At 46.0% G+C, this 16,342-nt stretch overlaps 1 long non-coding RNA gene across 3 annotated transcripts in view; it reads left to right on the top strand.

The window, feature by feature from the left end:
* LOC149121006 (uncharacterized) overlaps positions 1–16,342 on the top strand; it is a 28,011-nt gene that overhangs the window by 4,971 nt on the left and 6,698 nt on the right. For 2 of the 3 annotated variants that reach the window (XR_016225400.1, XR_016225399.1), the window contains exon 2: positions 5,219–5,332. This is a non-coding gene — a long non-coding RNA (uncharacterized LOC149121006). Of the gene's footprint in view, positions 1–3,546; positions 3,684–5,218; positions 5,333–16,342 lie in introns of those variants that run through there. The other variant, XR_016225401.1, reaches the window with a different exon arrangement.

The following is a 16,342-nucleotide window of genomic DNA, read 5'->3' on the forward strand; positions in this document are numbered from 1 at the left end:
TTGATTCTTTCATTCCCACCTATTCTCGGCAAGTTCTATTTAAATTTTGGGAGGCATGCACTGTGGCGTGGCAGATGAAGCCGCTACCTGCGATGCCTGTGTCACACATGGATGCTAGTTCGAGTCTCAGCTGCTGCACCTACAGTCAGCCTCCCTGCTCACGCACCTGGGGAAGTAGTGGAGGACAGCCCAGCTGTTTGGGCCATTGCACCCACCGGAGAAACCCAAAAGAAGCTTCAGGCTCCTGGCTTCAGCCTGGCACAGCCCCGGCCGATGTGGCCATTTGGGGAGTGATTCAGCGGACAAAAGATCTCTTCCTCTCTCTGACCTTCAAATATTTTTTAAAAATTAAAATTTGTGATAGTTTATGTTCTAGGTAAGGTGTGTATCAAGAGTGTTACAGAGGGCCAGCGCTGTGGCGTAGTGGGTGAAGCCACTGCCTGCAGTGCTGGCATCCCATAAGGGCACTGGTTCAGGTCCCGGCTGCTCAACTTCTGATCCAGCTCTCTGCTATAGCCTGGGAAAGCAGTAGAAGATGGCCCAAGTCCTTGGGCCCCTGCACCCACGTGGAAACCCTGAGGGGGCTCCTGGCTCCTGGCATCGGATTGGTGCAGCTCTGGCTGTTGTGACCATTTGGGGAGTGAACCAGTGATAGAAGACCCCCCCTCTCCCCCCTCCCCCTCCCTCTCCCTCCCCTTCTCTCTTGTGTGTAACTCTGACTTTCAAATAAATAAATATTTCTTTTAAAAAAGTGTTATGTACTGTAGAAAGGGTTGACGTGAACTTCCAGTACTGCATAAAGTGCTTGAGTGGACTTGACTAGATTGCATCCACACTGGCCTCACTGGGAAATGCCTGAACCATGCGTTCAGCTTAGTTGGTTAAAACGTCTGTGTCCCACATCAGAAAACCTGTGTAACATTTGCAGCTCTTAATCTAGCTTCCTCCTGATACAGACTGCGGGAGGCAGCCATGATGGCTCAGAAAGTGAGTTCCTGCCACCTGTGTGGGAGACCCAGATGGAGATCTTGGCTCCCACCTTTGTCGCTGCCCGCTGTTGGGGAGCAAAAGGGGGCTTCTGATGAGTGAATCAACAAATAAGAATCTGTCTCTGCATCTGTCTCAAATGTTTGTTTCATGAAGCATACGTATGCATTGTGTATTCATATGTTAAATGAAGATATTTAGAAACTTTGAAATTTGCAAAATACAAACACAGTCCTGCTAAGGGCAGATGTCCTGCTCCAAAACCTTCCAAATGGAGTGCACACTCTCCAGCCTGATGCTGAGAGCATTCGTGTCTTGTGGCTACAGTTCCCGCTGCATCCTACAAGTCCTCCTCATGTACACACAATTCTCTCCCTCTCCCCCCGCCCCCATACTGCTCACTTTCCCACCTGTGGGGAGATCATTTCTTCCTCCTCTGGCTTTTTTTTTTTTTTTTTGGACAGGCAGAGTGGACAATGAGAGAGAGAGACAGAGAGAAAGGTCTTCCTTTGCCGTTGGTTCACCCTCCAATGGCCGCCACGGCTGGCATGCTGCGGCCGGCGCACCGCGCTAATCCGATGGCAGGAGCCAGGAGCCAGGTGCTTTTCCTGGTCTCCCATGGGGTGCAGGGCCCAAGCACCTGGGCCATCCTCCACTGCACTCCCTGGCCACAGCAGAGGGCTGGCCTGAAAGAGGGGCAACCGGGACAGAATCCGGCACCCCGACCGGGACTAGAACCCAGTGTGCCGGCGCCGCTAGGCGGAGGATTAGCCTAGTGAGCCGCGGCGCCGGCCTTTTTTTTTTTTTTTTTTTTTTTGACAGGCAGAGTGGACAGTGAGACAGAGAGAAAGGTCCTCCTTTTGCCGTTGGTTCACCCTCCAATGGCCGCCGCGGCCAGTGCGCCGCTCTGATCCGAAGCCAGGAGCCAGGTACTTCTCCTGGTCTCCCATGGGGTGCAGGGCCCAAGCACTTGGGCCATCCTCCACTGCCTTCCTGGGCCACAGCAGAGCTGGCCTGGAAGAGGGGCAACTGGGACAGAATCCGGTGTGCCGGCGCTGCTAGGTGGAGGATTAGCCTAGTGAGCCGTGGTGCCGGCCCCTCCTCTGGCCTTTCTTAGCACTCAAACTGTCCCTTTGTGGTGGCACTCTTCACGGCGTTTCTTCATTACAATTATTGTATCTTTAGTTCTCAGACAAAGTTGGGCTTTTTGAAATTAGAGATTGTACTACATCTTTCTTTGATTTGGTTACTGCAGTGTTTGTCAAATAGGAATGTATTTTGGAATCTGTGTTTCAGAGACTTCAATTTTAGTGTGCATTTCCGTGATGACTTTGAGAAGCTGCGTAAGCGTGGTTTGGACAGATATGCTAACGGTGACCTGCTGAGTGGTTTCAGTGCCCACCCTTGTGTGCGTTATTTCTAGCGACTTTGTGTCCCCAAGGAGAGCGAGTTCTGTCGCATAAATGATGGGTGTGTCCCAGGTGCAGACCAACAGGCGTGCCGTACGAACAAAGGCTTTTCAAAGAAAGAAAGAAAAAACAGGCCTGAGTCCTGTAACGCACAAGCAGCAGTCAAAGGGATCCGCGCAGTCACGATCCAGAGCCGTGTTTGTCGCCGTTTACTTCAGCAGAGGCTGGACCTTGTGGGTTTTCAGTCTTGTTTGTATTTATATTCATTCTGTAAATATTTTTGCTTTTGTGATTGTGTAATTGCTCCAGGACAGGGTTCATGCGTGGTTTTGTACATATTTATGAAACAGAATCCAGTCACTTAAATCAGTTCTGGGCAGGGCAGGTATGCAGGGTGAACATGTGTAGAGGTCCGGGTACAGCATGAGGACGGTGGTAATTACACCATCATCTCCCTGGGGCTCGGGCTGTACCCACAGGTGCTCCGGCGCTAGACAGGAAACAAAGCACTTAGATGAAGGATACAAGCATTTCCTTCTTCAGTGCGGCAATCCCGTTGTTTACTTTAAATATACACAATGAAGCTTCTTTTTAGAAACTCATTCCTAGTAGTCGGTAAGAATGTTTTCTTTTTTAAAATAAATACACATACCAACTTTTTTTTAGCGATTCAGAGGTAAGTATTCAGTATCCTCTACCCCCTTAAGCCCTAGACTCGGTGCTGGGATTGGTCTTTATTTGCTAAAGCCGTAGCCAGTTGATAGACACACAGGGTGGTGTAAAGGGGCAGTGTTGTATTGATCTCTGCTGTTTGCCTTCAGCTTACCGGAAAACGCCATCTGGGTCCTCAGGACAAAACAGAGCAGAGCCTTTTGTGTCCGTGGCACATTATTCCCTGTTCATAGGAGAATAATACTGCTAAGTGAGACGAGCCCGTGAAGACGGATATTTAAGGAGCAGGCAGCTGCTGTGTCCCCACAAGTTCTCGCTCACGGTGCACAGAGAAAATGTTCTCCCTAGGCAGAGGCTGGCTCTGGCTCTGCATCAGAACAGCTGTGCTTCTGGGGAATCCCCTAAATGCCCCGGGGCAGCAGGGGAAAAGGCACTGTTACCAGCTCCACAGATTACAGTACTCCCTCCCAGAAGCAGAGAAGCACTGCCATGACCGTGGGGGCCACCTCCTTAACCCCTGGAACCAGGCAGTTCAGGGCTTCATCCAGAAATCTCTGGAAGAAGGGACGACGTGGTGGATTGGGCAAAAGAGACGGCTTGAAAGAAAACACTCCGGTAAGGCTCCAGGGTTTAACATTGTGAAGGAAGCTTCCTCGAGTTTTGTTAGGACACAGGGGAAGGAAAGCAAACTTAATCTTCGTGCTTTTGTGCACAGAAAAATAAGTCACTTTGTCATCACCCTCATTCCTCTGCAGGATTTTCTTCTTGTTGCCATAGCTTTTGATTAGAAGGAAAGGGGAGGAGATTTTTCCCAGAGCCTGTCTAAATTTGTTACTAAAAGCATTGGATAAGATTATAAAGAGGAAGGATTTTTTTTTTTAATTTTTTATGGGGCCAGCGCCGTGGCTCACTTGGTTAATCCTCCACCTGCGGCACCAGCATCCCGTCGGGGCGCCGGGTTCTAGTCCCAGCTGCTCCTCTTCCTCTCCAGCTCTCTGCTGTGGCCCAGGAAGGCAGTGGAGGATGGGCCAAGTGCTTGGGCCCTGTACCCGCATGGGAGACCAGGAGGAAGCTCCTGGCTCCTGGCTCCTGGCTTCAGATCAGTGCAGCACCGGTCGTGGTGGCCATTTAGGGAGTGAACCAACGGAAGGAAGACCTTTCTCCCTGTTTCTCTCACTGTCTATAACTCTACCTGTCAAATTTTAAAAAAATTTATTTATGAGAGATCTTCTATCTGCTTGTTCAGTTTCCAAATGCCTGCAACAAGGGCCGGACCAGGCCAAAGCACGGAGCCAGTAACTGAATCCAGGTCTCCTACGTGGGTGGCAGGAACCCAAGTGTTTGACCCACTGGCTGCTGCCTCCCTAGGTCTTCATTGGCAGGAAGCTGGAGGCCAGAGCCAGGGATCAAATCGAAGCACTCTGATGTGGGGTGCAGATGCCTTAGCCATTTGACCAAACACCACCCCAAAGAAGGAAACCTCGTATGTTCTTTTTTCTTGGTATCTGTATCTTTATTATTACATTTCTTCATGCAGAAACAAGAAAGAAATTAGATAGCTATAACCTCTCCTACATAGAAGTAGTGGAAATCTTGTACTGTGGTCTTAGATTTTCGAGAGAAAAATCCAAGGCATGGTTATCATCGAGATGAAGTTAATATTTGTGATGAAGAACACTTAATAAGGTGGGGGGTCCTAAATTTCCACCTGATGGAAGATGACCAAAGCTGCTTTCCATATTTGCCTTTTGAAAGTGTGTCTGGGCCGGTGCCGCGGCTCACCAGGCTAATCCTCCGCCTTGCAGCGCCGGCACACCGGGTTCTAGTCCCAGTCGGGGCACTGGATTCTGTCCCGGTTGCCCCTCTTCCAGGCCAGCTCTCTGCTGTGGCCTGGGAGTGCAGTGGAGGATGGCCCAAGTGCTTGGGCCCTGCACCCCATGGGAGACCAGGAGAAGCACCTGGCTCCTGCCTTCGGATAGGTGTGGTGCGCTGGCTGCGGCGGCCATTGGAGGGTGAACCAACGGCAAAGGAAGACCTTTCTCTCTGTCTCTCTCTCTCACTGTCCACTCTGCCTGTCAAAAAAATAAAAAATAAATAAATAAATAAAAAAGTGTGTCTGGGGTATGAGGCTCATCGGTCTCTTTCAGCAGATGTCATCAGCCAACTGCCACATTTCAGCTGCACTCTCGTGTCCAGGAACGCCGGTCAGACCACGACACAAGAGGACTCGTGCTCCAACAAACATTTTTTCATTTGCCAGACTGGTGAGTGATGCAGCTCCATGCTGTTCAAGACCCCGGATGTTAAAACTCATCCTAACGTGAGAGAGGAATAAATGGCCTGTGGGTGACAGATGTGGGGCGGACCCAGGGCTGCTGGTTCTCGCGACGTTGACGTGAGAGGGAGCCTTTGTGTGTTTGGAGAGACTTCCTCGTGTACCCCTCTCTAGGACTTGGCAGAGAGCCTGGTGGTCCCCCTGGTGTCTTGACGTGGGTAGAGTCAGAGACATTGAACAAGTAACCCTCACCTGGGGCATGCGCACCCCCAATCCATTCAGGGAAGAATGGGGAAGCAGCAGGAATGAGAATATGGCACAGGGAGGTGCCGAGGTTTGCCGTTGGTCAGAGGTTTGCTTCCTCAGGGCCAAGGGGTGTGGGTGGGGAAGTGTGCACCTGATGTTTTTGTTCCTGTCTTTAAATCGAGCATGGTTCTGGGTGGAGGTTTCCGCTTTCATCCTTACAAGAGGGTGTTCATTCTTAGCTCCAGGAGTGCTCAGAGCCCCATGATGGCTCAGGTTATCTAGGTAAAAGTCTGTTCCACTTTTTAAAAAAACACAAATACAGTGCTTGCTTCGGCAGCACGTATACTAAACACACAAATGTATTCTGATGCAAATGTGAAGCATGCTGGGCTGTGTTGCAGTTTTCCTCTGTTCCGGGAAAGACCCCTTCTTGGAATAGGAGTGTTGAGGGTCCCAGCGACTCAGCGTGGTGGGCATCCAGCCTCGCACCTCTCATCGTGCACGGTTTCTTGTGGTCCTTTGTGCTATTTTGCTGTGATAGTGTGCATTCCCCAGGAGGCCAGGGTTGTGTCATCTCTGTGGAAGACAAGTGGTTGTCCATTACACCTGCCAGCAGTTTCCCTAGTGCCAGACGCCTCGCAGATGCACACCATTCTGGTCATTCTAGGAGGTCAGTCAGTACAAGCTGTCTCCAGGATTGGAATAGCAACTTCTGAAGTGGCCTAATTCATGATACCACCTATTTTTCATTCTCTAAGCTAGGTTTCTTATTTTATTACTTTTTAACACTTTATCAAATAAATAAATCTTTTTAAAAGAGTTACAGAGAGAGAAGGAGAGGCAGAAGCAGAGAGGTCTTTCATCTGCTGGTTCACTCCCCAGTTGGCCGCAACGGCCGGAGCTGTGCTGATCTGAAGCCAGGAGCCAGGAGCTTCTTCCGGGTCTCCCATGTGGGTGCAGGGGCCCAAGTACTTGGGCCATCTTCTACTGTTTTCCCAGGCCATAGCAGAGAGCTGGATTGGAAGTGGAGCTGCCAGGACTCGAACTGGTGCCCATATGGGATGCTTGCACTGCAGGCAATGGCTTTATCCACTACGCCACAGCGCCAGCCCCCTTATTACTTTGTTTGATAGGCAGAGAGAAGTCTTCAATCCACTGGCTCATTCCCCAAAAGCCTTAGGCTAAGCCAAAGCCAGGAGCCTGCAGCTCAATCCAGGTCTTCCAAGTGAGTGGGAGGGACCCAAGTAATTGAGCCATCAACCACTTCCTCCTTGGGTCTACATTAGCAGGGAACTGGAATCATGGAGCCAGAGACGGGCATCAAATCCAGGCACTGTGATACAGCACATGGGCATCCTAACCAGGGTCTTAATTCACCAGGCTAAGACCTTAAATCACTCTAGTTCATTAGTTCCCTGAATTAAACATGCGTCCTAGCAGTTGCACTCCTGGGCGTTTACTGGAGAGAAATGAGAACCTACGTTTACACGACATGGGCGTGAATGCTTCCAGCAGCTTTACTCGTCATAGCGCAGAACTGGACCAACTGAATGTCCTCGACAGATGACCAGTTGTGGTGCCTCTATGCCATGGAGCACACCTCGGCGTGAAAGGGAACAAGCCAGTGATATTCGCATCACCTTTGTCTCCAGTTACACGGAGGAACATACTGCACAGATTGCATTCATTTAATATTCTTCAGATGACAAAATTGTAGGAAAGGAGAGCAGGTTTGCAGTTGGCGAGGTCTAGGAAGGAAGTAGGCATGGCCATGAGAGGGCAACATCAGGGATATTAGTCCTCATGGGGGAATCTCCTTATCTTGAACCTATCAGTGTTAATGTCCTGGCTGTCCCATAGTTACACAAGATGTCACCCTTGGGGAACTGGATAAGAGAGCATGGTATCTCTCTGCATGATTTTTTTCAAAGAACAATTTATCTATTTATTTATTTGAAAGGGAGAGTTAGAGAGAGAGGGAGAGACAGAGATCATCCACACACTGGCTCACTCCCCAGATGGCTGCATTTCCAGGGCTGGGCCAGGCTGTAGCCAGGAGCAGAGAACTCCTTCTGGGTCGCTGACATAGGTGGCACTTGGGACATCTTCCTCTGCTTTCCAAGGCCATCAACGGAGGTGGATCAGAGGTGGAGCAGCCAGAACAAGAACCGCTGCACATATGGGATGCCAGTGCTGCAGGTGGCTGCTTAGCTCACTCTGCCACAATGCTGGCCGCTCTTTTATTTTCCCAGAAACCTTTTATTTAAGGAACACGAACTTCACGCATTTCATAAATACAACTTTAGGAATAGTGATTCTTCCCACCATACCTGCCCTCCCACCCACACTCCCACCTTTCTCCTCCTATCTCTCCTATTCCCATTTTTTTTTTTTTTTTTTTTTTGACAGGCAGAGGAGTGAACAGTGAGAGGGAGACAGAGAAAAAGGTCTTCCTTTTCCATTGGTTCACCCCGCAATGGCCGCCACAGCCTGTGTGCTGAGCCCGGCACACCGCGCTGATCCAAAGCCAGGAGCCAGGTGCTTCTCCTGGTCTCCCATGGGGTGCAGGGCCCAAGCACTTGGGCCATCCTCCACTGCACTCCCGAGCCACAGCAGAGAGCTGGACTGGAAGAGGAGCAACCGGGACAGAATCCGGCACCCCGACCAGGACTAGAACCCAGTGAGCTGGCGCCGCAGGTGGAAGATTAGCCTATTGAGCTGTGGCGCCGACCAGTATTCCCATTCTTATTTTTTCTAAGATCTATTTTCAATTAACTTTATACACATATAATTAACTCTATACTAAGTAAAGGGTTCAACAAATAGTGTGAAAAAAAAAAAAAACTGTTCCTCAATAGTGGAGACAAGGACTGTTCAAAGCAATTGTATCTTAAAGTGTTAATTTCACTTCTATAGATTACCTTTTAGGTGCTCTATTAGTTATCACAGCTCAGGGAGAACACATGGTATTTGTCCTTTTGGGACTGGTTTATTTCATTAAGTATGTAGATTTCCGGTTCCATCCATTTTGTTGCAAATAACTGGATTTCTTTTTATTTTTTTTTACTGCAGTGTAGTATTCCATGGTGTACATATCCCATAATTTCTTTATCTAGTCTTCAGTTCATGTGCGTTTGGGCTGATTCTATATGTTGGCTATTATGAATTGAGCTGCAATAAACAATAAAAAATAACTTTTTCATATGCTGATTTCTTTTCCCTTGGGTAAATTCCCTGAAGTGGGATGGTTGAGTCATACGATAGGTCTATATTCAAATTTCTGAGGAATCTCCATACTGTCTTCCACAGTGGCTGTACCAGTCCACATTTCCACCAACAGTGGATTAAGGTACCTTTTCCTTACATCCTCATCAGCATTTATTCTTTGTTTATTTCTGTATGAAAGACATTCTAACTGGGGTGAGGTGAAACCTCATTGTGGTTTTGATTTGCATTTCCCTGACGGCTAATGATCCTGAGCATTTTTTTATATGTCTGTTGCCATTTGGATTTCCTCTTTTGAAAAATGCCTGTTTAAGTCCTTTGACCATTTCTTAACTGGGTTGTTTTGTTGTTGGTGAGTTTCTTTATCTCTTTATATATTCTGGTTGTTAATCCTTTATCAGTTGCATAGTTTGCAGATACTTTCTCTCATTATATCAGTTGCCTCTCACTTTGCTGAGTGTTTCTTTCGCAGAGCGAAAGCTTCTCAATTTGAGGTAATCTCATTTGTCAATCTTGGATTCGACTGTCTATGCCTCTGGGGTCTTTTCCGAGAAGTCTTTGCCTATGCCAATGTTTTGCAGGGTTTTTCAATGTTCTTAATAATCTGGTGATATCAGATCATAGACTTAGGTCTTCGATTCATTTTGAGTGTATTTTTGAGTAAGCTGTATGGTAGGAGTCTTGCTTTTATACTTCAGTGTGTGAAGATCCAGTTTTCCCAGCACCATTTGTTGACGAGGCTGTCCTTGCTCCAGAAATTGATTGTAGCTCGTTGTCAAATATAAGTTGGCTATAGATGCATGGGTTGATTTCTAGAATTTCGAATCTGTTCCATTGGTCTACCAATCTGTTTTTGTGCTAGTACTAGACTGTTTAGATTACAGCTTCCCTGTAGTATGTCTTAAAATCTGGTATTGTGATACCTCCACCTTTGTTTTTGTTGTATAAGGTTGCTTTAGCTATTCAAGGTCTCCTGTGTTTCCTTATAAATGTCAGCATTTTTTCTAGATCTGAGAAGAACGTCCCTGGTATTTTGACTGGTATTGCATTGAATCTGTAAATTGCTTTTGGTAGTATGGACATTTTGATGACATTGATTCTTCTAATCCATGAACATGGAAAATTTTGCCAATTTTTGTGTCTTCTGTTTCTTTCCTTAATGTTTTAGAATTCTCATCATAGAGTTCTTTCACCTCCTTGATTAAATTTATTCCAAGGCATTTAATTTTTTTGCATCTATTGTGAATGGTATTGATCTTAGAAGGTCTTTCTTGGGCTGGCACCGCAGCTCACTTGGCTAACCCTCTGCCTACGGTGCCAGCACCCCAGGTTCTAGTCCCGGTTGGGGCGCCAGTTCTGTCCAGGTTGCTCCTCTTCCAGTCCAGTTCTCTGCTGTGGCCTGAGAATGGCCCAAGTGCTTGGGCCCTGCACCCCATGGGAGACCAGGAGGAAGCACCTGGCTCCTGGCTTCAGATCGGTGCAGTGCACTGGCCACAGCACGCTGGCTGTAGCGGCCATTTGGGGGGTGAACCAATGGAAAAGGAAGACCTTTCTCTCTGTCTCTCTCTCTCACTGTCTAACTTTGCCTGTCAAAAAAAAAATTCTTTCTCAGCCATGGTATTGTTAGTGTATACAAAGGCTATTGATTTTTGTGTGTTGATTCTATATCCTGACATTTTACGAATTCTTTTATTAGTTGTAATAGCCCATAGTGGAGTCTTTTGGATCCCCTATCTATAGAAGCATGTCATCTGCAAATAGGGATAGTTTTGTTTCCATCTTCTCAATTTGTATTTCTTTTTCTTGTCTAATGGCTCTGGATAAAACTTCCAAGACTATATTGAATAGCAATGGTGAGACTGTGCATCCCCGTCTGATTCTGGATCTCAGTGGGAATGCTTCCAACTTTTCCCCATTCAATAGGATGCTGGCTGTGGGTTTGTTAAATTGCCCTGATTATGTTGAGGAATATTCCTTCTATACCCAATTTGCTTAGAGTTTTCATTAAGAAAAGTGTTGTATTTTATCAAATGCTTTCTCCGCATCTACTGAGATAAATATATGGGTTTTGTTCTTCAATTTTTTAATGTGATGTATTATACTGATTTACTTGTAAATATTGCACCATCTTTGCATACCAGGGATAAATCCCACTTAGTCCAGGTGAATGACCTTTCTGATGTGTTGTTGGATTCGATTGGCTAGTATTTTATTGAGAATTTTTGCATCTATGTTCATCAGGGAAATTGGTCTGTAGTTCTCTATGTTGCATCTTTTTCAGGTTTATGAATTAAGGTGATGCTGGTTTCATAGAAGGAGTTTGGGAGGATTCCCTCCCTTTCAATTGTTTTGAATAGTTTAAGAAGAATTAGAGTTAGTTCTTCTTTAAATGTCTGGTAGAATTCAGCAGTGAAGCCATCCAGTCCTAGGCTTTTCTTTGTTTGGAGGGTCTTTATTATTGATTCAATTTTAATCTTGGTTATTTGTCTCTTTAGATTGTCTTCATGACTAAATTTAAGTTGATTTTATGTGTCTAGGAATCTATCCATTTCTTCTATATTTCCCGATTTGTTGGCATACAGCTCTTTGTAATAATTTCTTCTTCTTCTTTTTTTTTTTTTTTTTTTGACAGGCAGAGTGGACAGTAAGAGAGAGAGAGACAGAGAGAAAGGTCTTGCTTTTACCATTGGTTCACCCTCCAATGGCCTCTGCAGCTGGCGCGCTGTGGCCAGCGCACTGTGCTGATCCGAAGCCAGGAGCCAGGTGCTTCCTCCCGGTCTCCCATACAGGTGCAAGGCCCAAGGACCTGGGCCATCCTCCACTGCACTCCCGGGCCACAGCAGAGAGCTGGCCTGGAAGAGGGGCAACCGGGACAGAATCCAGCGCCCTGACCAGGACTTGAACTTGGTGTGCCGGCGTCGCAGGCAGAGGATTAGCCTAGTGAGCCGCGGCGCCAACCTCTTTGTAGTAATTTCTGATGATTCTTTTTATTACGATGGTGTCTGTTATATTTCCTTTTTCATCTCTAATTTTATTGACTTAGGTCTTCTCCATCTTTTTTTGGTTAGCTGGGTCAATGGTGTGTCAATTTCATTTATTCTTTCAAAAAACCACCTCTTCATTTCACTGAATTTTTTTTTTGTATTGGATCCAATTTTGTTCTCTAATTTTAATTATTTTCTCCTAATTTTAGGTTTGATTTGCCATTGGTTTTATAGGTCCTTGAGTTGCATTGATAGCTTATTTATTCAGTGTCTTTTCTATTTTTTGATGTAGGCTCCTATTGCTATAAATTTTCCTCTTAACACTGCTTTTGCTATATCCCATAAATTTTGATGTGTTGTATTATTGTCTTCACTCATTTCTAGAAACTTTTTATCTCTTTTTATTTCTTCAATGACCCACTATTCACTCAGGAACAAGTTGTTCTGTCTCCTTGTGTTTGTGTGTATTCTAGAGATTCTTGAGTTGTTGACTTTCAGCTTCATTCCACTATAGTCCGAGAAGATGCATGGTGTGATTTTGATTTTTTTTAATTTTCTGAGACTTGCTTTATGGCCTAGCATGTGGTCCATCCTAGGCAAAGTTCCATGCACTGGTGAGAAGAATGTGTATTCTGCAACTGTAGGATGAAAAGTTCTGTGGAACTTTTTTTTATGTCAGTTAACTCTGTAGTTTCCTTGCTGATTTTCTGTCTGGTTAATCTGTCCATTACTGAAAGTTGGGTATTAAAATCCCCCATTACTATTGTATGAGAGTCTATGTCTACCTTTAGATCCATTAAAATTTCTTCTGAATATCCTTGTGCCCTGTAATTAGGTACGTATGTTTATAATAATCATATCTTCCTATTGAATTGCTCTCTTAATCATTACATAGTGCACTTCTTTCTCTCTTAACAGTTTTTGTGTTAAAGTCTATTTTGTCTGATATTAGAATAGCTACACCAGCACTTTTTTGGTTTCTGTTAGCATGGAATATCTTTGTCCATTCTTTCACTTTCAGTCTGTTGGTATCTTTGTTGGTGAGATGTTTCTTGTAGGCAACAAATAGCTGAGTTTTATTTTTCAATCCATTCAGCCAATCTGTATCTTTTAACTGGAGAGTTGAAACCCTTTGCATTCAAGGTGACTGTTGACAGGTAATGACTTTGCCCTGCCATTTTTTTCCCCATAAATATTCCTATTGTTTACTTTGGATTTCCTTTGTAGTTTTACTTGGAGATTTTCTGGCTTCACCTTCTTTCATAGTAATGACTATGTTTCTGTGTGTATCACATCCTTAAGCATCTTTTGTATGGCTGGATGAGTGGTGACAAGTTCTTTCTATTTGTTATGGAAGGTCTTTATTTCACCTTGATTCATAAATGAGAGCTTTGCAGGGTGCAGTATTCTGGATTGACAGTTTTTTTCTCCTAAGACTTGAGATATATTTCACCATTCTCTCCTAGCCTGTAGAGTTACTGATGAGAAGTCAGCTGTGAGTCTAATTGGAGATCCCTTGAAAGTAATCTAGCATTTCTCTTGTGTACATTTTGGATTCTCTTCTTTGTATTTTACTGTGGAGAATTTTACTACAATGTGTCATGGTGAAGATCTTCTCTGGTCATGTCTATTGGGAGTTCTATGTGCTTCCTGTACTTGGATGTCTCTTTTTCCAAATTGGGAAAGTTTTCCGTAATTATTTCACTAAAAAGGCCTTCTAATCCATTCTCTTTCCATGCCTTCGGGAACTCCTAAGACCTGTATGTTGGGTGCTTTGATAGTATCTTATAAGTCTTCAATACTGTTTTTTAGTTTCAAATTCTTCTTTCTTTTTTGGTCTGACTGTAAAATTTCCAGAGATTTGTCTTCTAGCTTGAATATTCTTTATTCTGCCTCACCTAGTATGTTGTTAAGGCATTCCACCGCATTTTTATTTGGTCTATTGAATTCTTCATTTCCAATATCTCATTTTGATTTAACTTTAAATTCTCAATTTCATGGGAAAATTTTTCACTCATGTCATGTATAGATTTCCTTAATTCATGGATTTGCTTCTGACTACTTCTAAGTAATCCCACGATCAATTTTTTGAATTCTGTTTCTGGCATTTCTTCAGTCTCTTCATCTTCACATTCTAGTGTTGAAGTGTTGTGTTCCTTTGGGGACGTCATGTTGTCTTCCTTATTGTCATTTCTTGAATTTCCACATTTATTTTTAGACATCTGTAGGGATATGGAGACTTCCACAAATTGCCAGTGCAGATGCAGAAAACTGTAATTGATGTGGAGAGCAAGTCGGCAGAAATGCATCCCCATCTGCCCTCTGTCCCAGGAACCCACTTCCAGGACTATTCCAGAATTACACCGAGAAAATACAGAAAAACACAGGCGCTGTGGCTCTCTTTGTGATAGCAAAAGAGTGAAAACAATCCACATGCCACAAACTGATTACAAAGAGAAATGAGGAAGATCCTTATGCACAGCAAAGGAGTCCTCTCCTGGTTATTTTTATCTGAATGAAGAAACAAGCTGAAACACCATGTGCCACATAAGTATCTATGATGGGGGCTGGCACTGTGGCATGGCGGTTTGAGTCCTGGCTGTTCTGCCTCCTATCCGGCTCCTAGTTAATACGTCTGGGAAAGTGGCAGAGCATGACCCAAGTGCTTGGGCCCCTGCCACCCACGTGGGAGACCCAGATGGAGTTCCGGGCTCCTGAGTTCAGCCTGGCCCGGTCCTGGCTGTTGTGGCCATTTGAGAGTGAACCAGCAGGTGGAAGATTGTTTCTCTCTCTCTCTCTCTCTTTCCCTCCCTCCCTCCCTCCCTCCCTCTCTCCCTCTACCCACCCCCCACAGCCTTCAAGTAAAGAAATACATCTTTACAAAATATGTGTGAGAGTACCTTAAAAAGTTTAGGGGGTGGAATTAAAAAGTTGAAATCTGTGCAGAGCTTTGTTCATATGCCCATTTTCCATGAACATTTGAAGACCCTCACAGAGTCACACACTTGGACATACACATCCACGTGCGGAAATGTTACAGAATAAGCAAAAACTGATGAAGATAGTTACCTGTGGGGGAGCTGGGATGGAATAGGGCATCAAGGATAAAGATGGAACTTAGACCTTTCTTTTTTTTTTTTTTTTGACAGGCAGAGTGGACAGTGAGAGAGAGAGACAGAGAGAAAGGTCTTCCTTTGCCATTGGTTCACCCTCCAATGGCCGCTGCGGCTGGCGCGCTGCGGCCAGCGCACCACGCTGATCCAATGGCAGGAGCCAGGAGCCAGGTGCTTTTCCTGGTCTCCCATGGGGTGCAGGGCCCAAGGACCTGGGCCATCCTCCCCTGCCTTCCCGGGCCACAGCAGAGAGCTGGCCTGGAAGAGGGGCAACCGGGACAGAATCCGGCGCCCCGACCGGGACTAGAACCCGGTGTGCCGGCGCCGCTAGGCAGAGGATTAGCCTAGTGAGCCGCGGCGCTGGCCCTAGACCTTTCTGAATCTGTGTTTCTTTTGTTTTATGGTTTTTAAAAAATTAAAAGTTTTTTTTAAAAAAAAGATTTATTTATTTGAAAGGCAGAGTTACAAAGAGGGAGAGATGGAGAGGTCTTCCATCTGCTGGTTCACTCTCCAAATGGCTGGGCCAGGCTGAAGCCAGGAGCCTGGAACTCCAATCGGATCTACCACATGGGTGCAGGGGCCCAAGTGCTTGGGCCATCTTCCACTGCTTTCCCAGGTGCATCAGTAGGTAACTGGATCAGAAGTGGAGTGGTATAGCCAGGACTCAAAACAACACCCATATGGGATGCCAGCATCACAGGTGGAGGTTTAACCCACCATGCCACAGGGCCTGCGCCAGCTTTTTAATTTTGAAAAAACTTCCTTTTTTAATAAATATTTTTATTTATTTATTTATTTGAGAGGTAGAGTTACAGGCAGTGAGAGGAAGAGACAGAGAGGTCTTCCTTCCGCTGGTTCACTCCCCAGATGGCTGCAATGGCCGGAGTTGTGCCAATCCGAAGCCAGGAGCCAGGTGCTTCTTCCTGGTCTCCCACGCGGGTGCAGGGGCCCAAGCACTTGGGCCATCCTCCACTGCACTCCCAGGCCACAGCAGAGAGCTGGATTGGAAGAGGGGCAGCCAAGACTAGAACCGGCACCCATATGGGATGCCAGCACCGCAGACAGAGGACCAACCTACTGCGCCATGGCACTGGCCCCAGAAAAGACTTCTTAATATGTAAGGCAGAGTGACAGAGAAGACACACACACATAGAGACAGGGAGAGAGAGGGAGGGAGAGACAGAGACGGGGGGGGAGGGGGAGAGAGAGATCTTTCTGCTGGTTCACTCCCCAAATGCCCACAACAGCCGGGGCTGGCAAGGCTGCATCTGGGAACCAGGAACTGCATCCAAATCTCTCATGTAGGAGGCAGGGACCCATGCACTTGGGCCATCATTTGCCACCTTCCCAGGCACATTAGCGGGCAGCTAGATTAGAAATGGAGGAGGCGGGACTTGAACCAGTGTTCTGATATGGGATGCAGGCATCCCA

The sequence above is a fragment of the Oryctolagus cuniculus genome, chromosome 18, assembly GCF_051225735.1.
Source record: "Oryctolagus cuniculus isolate XC-2025 breed Fujian yellow rabbit chromosome 18, ASM5122573v1, whole genome shotgun sequence".
NCBI classification, from domain to species: Eukaryota; Metazoa; Chordata; class Mammalia; order Lagomorpha; family Leporidae; genus Oryctolagus; species Oryctolagus cuniculus.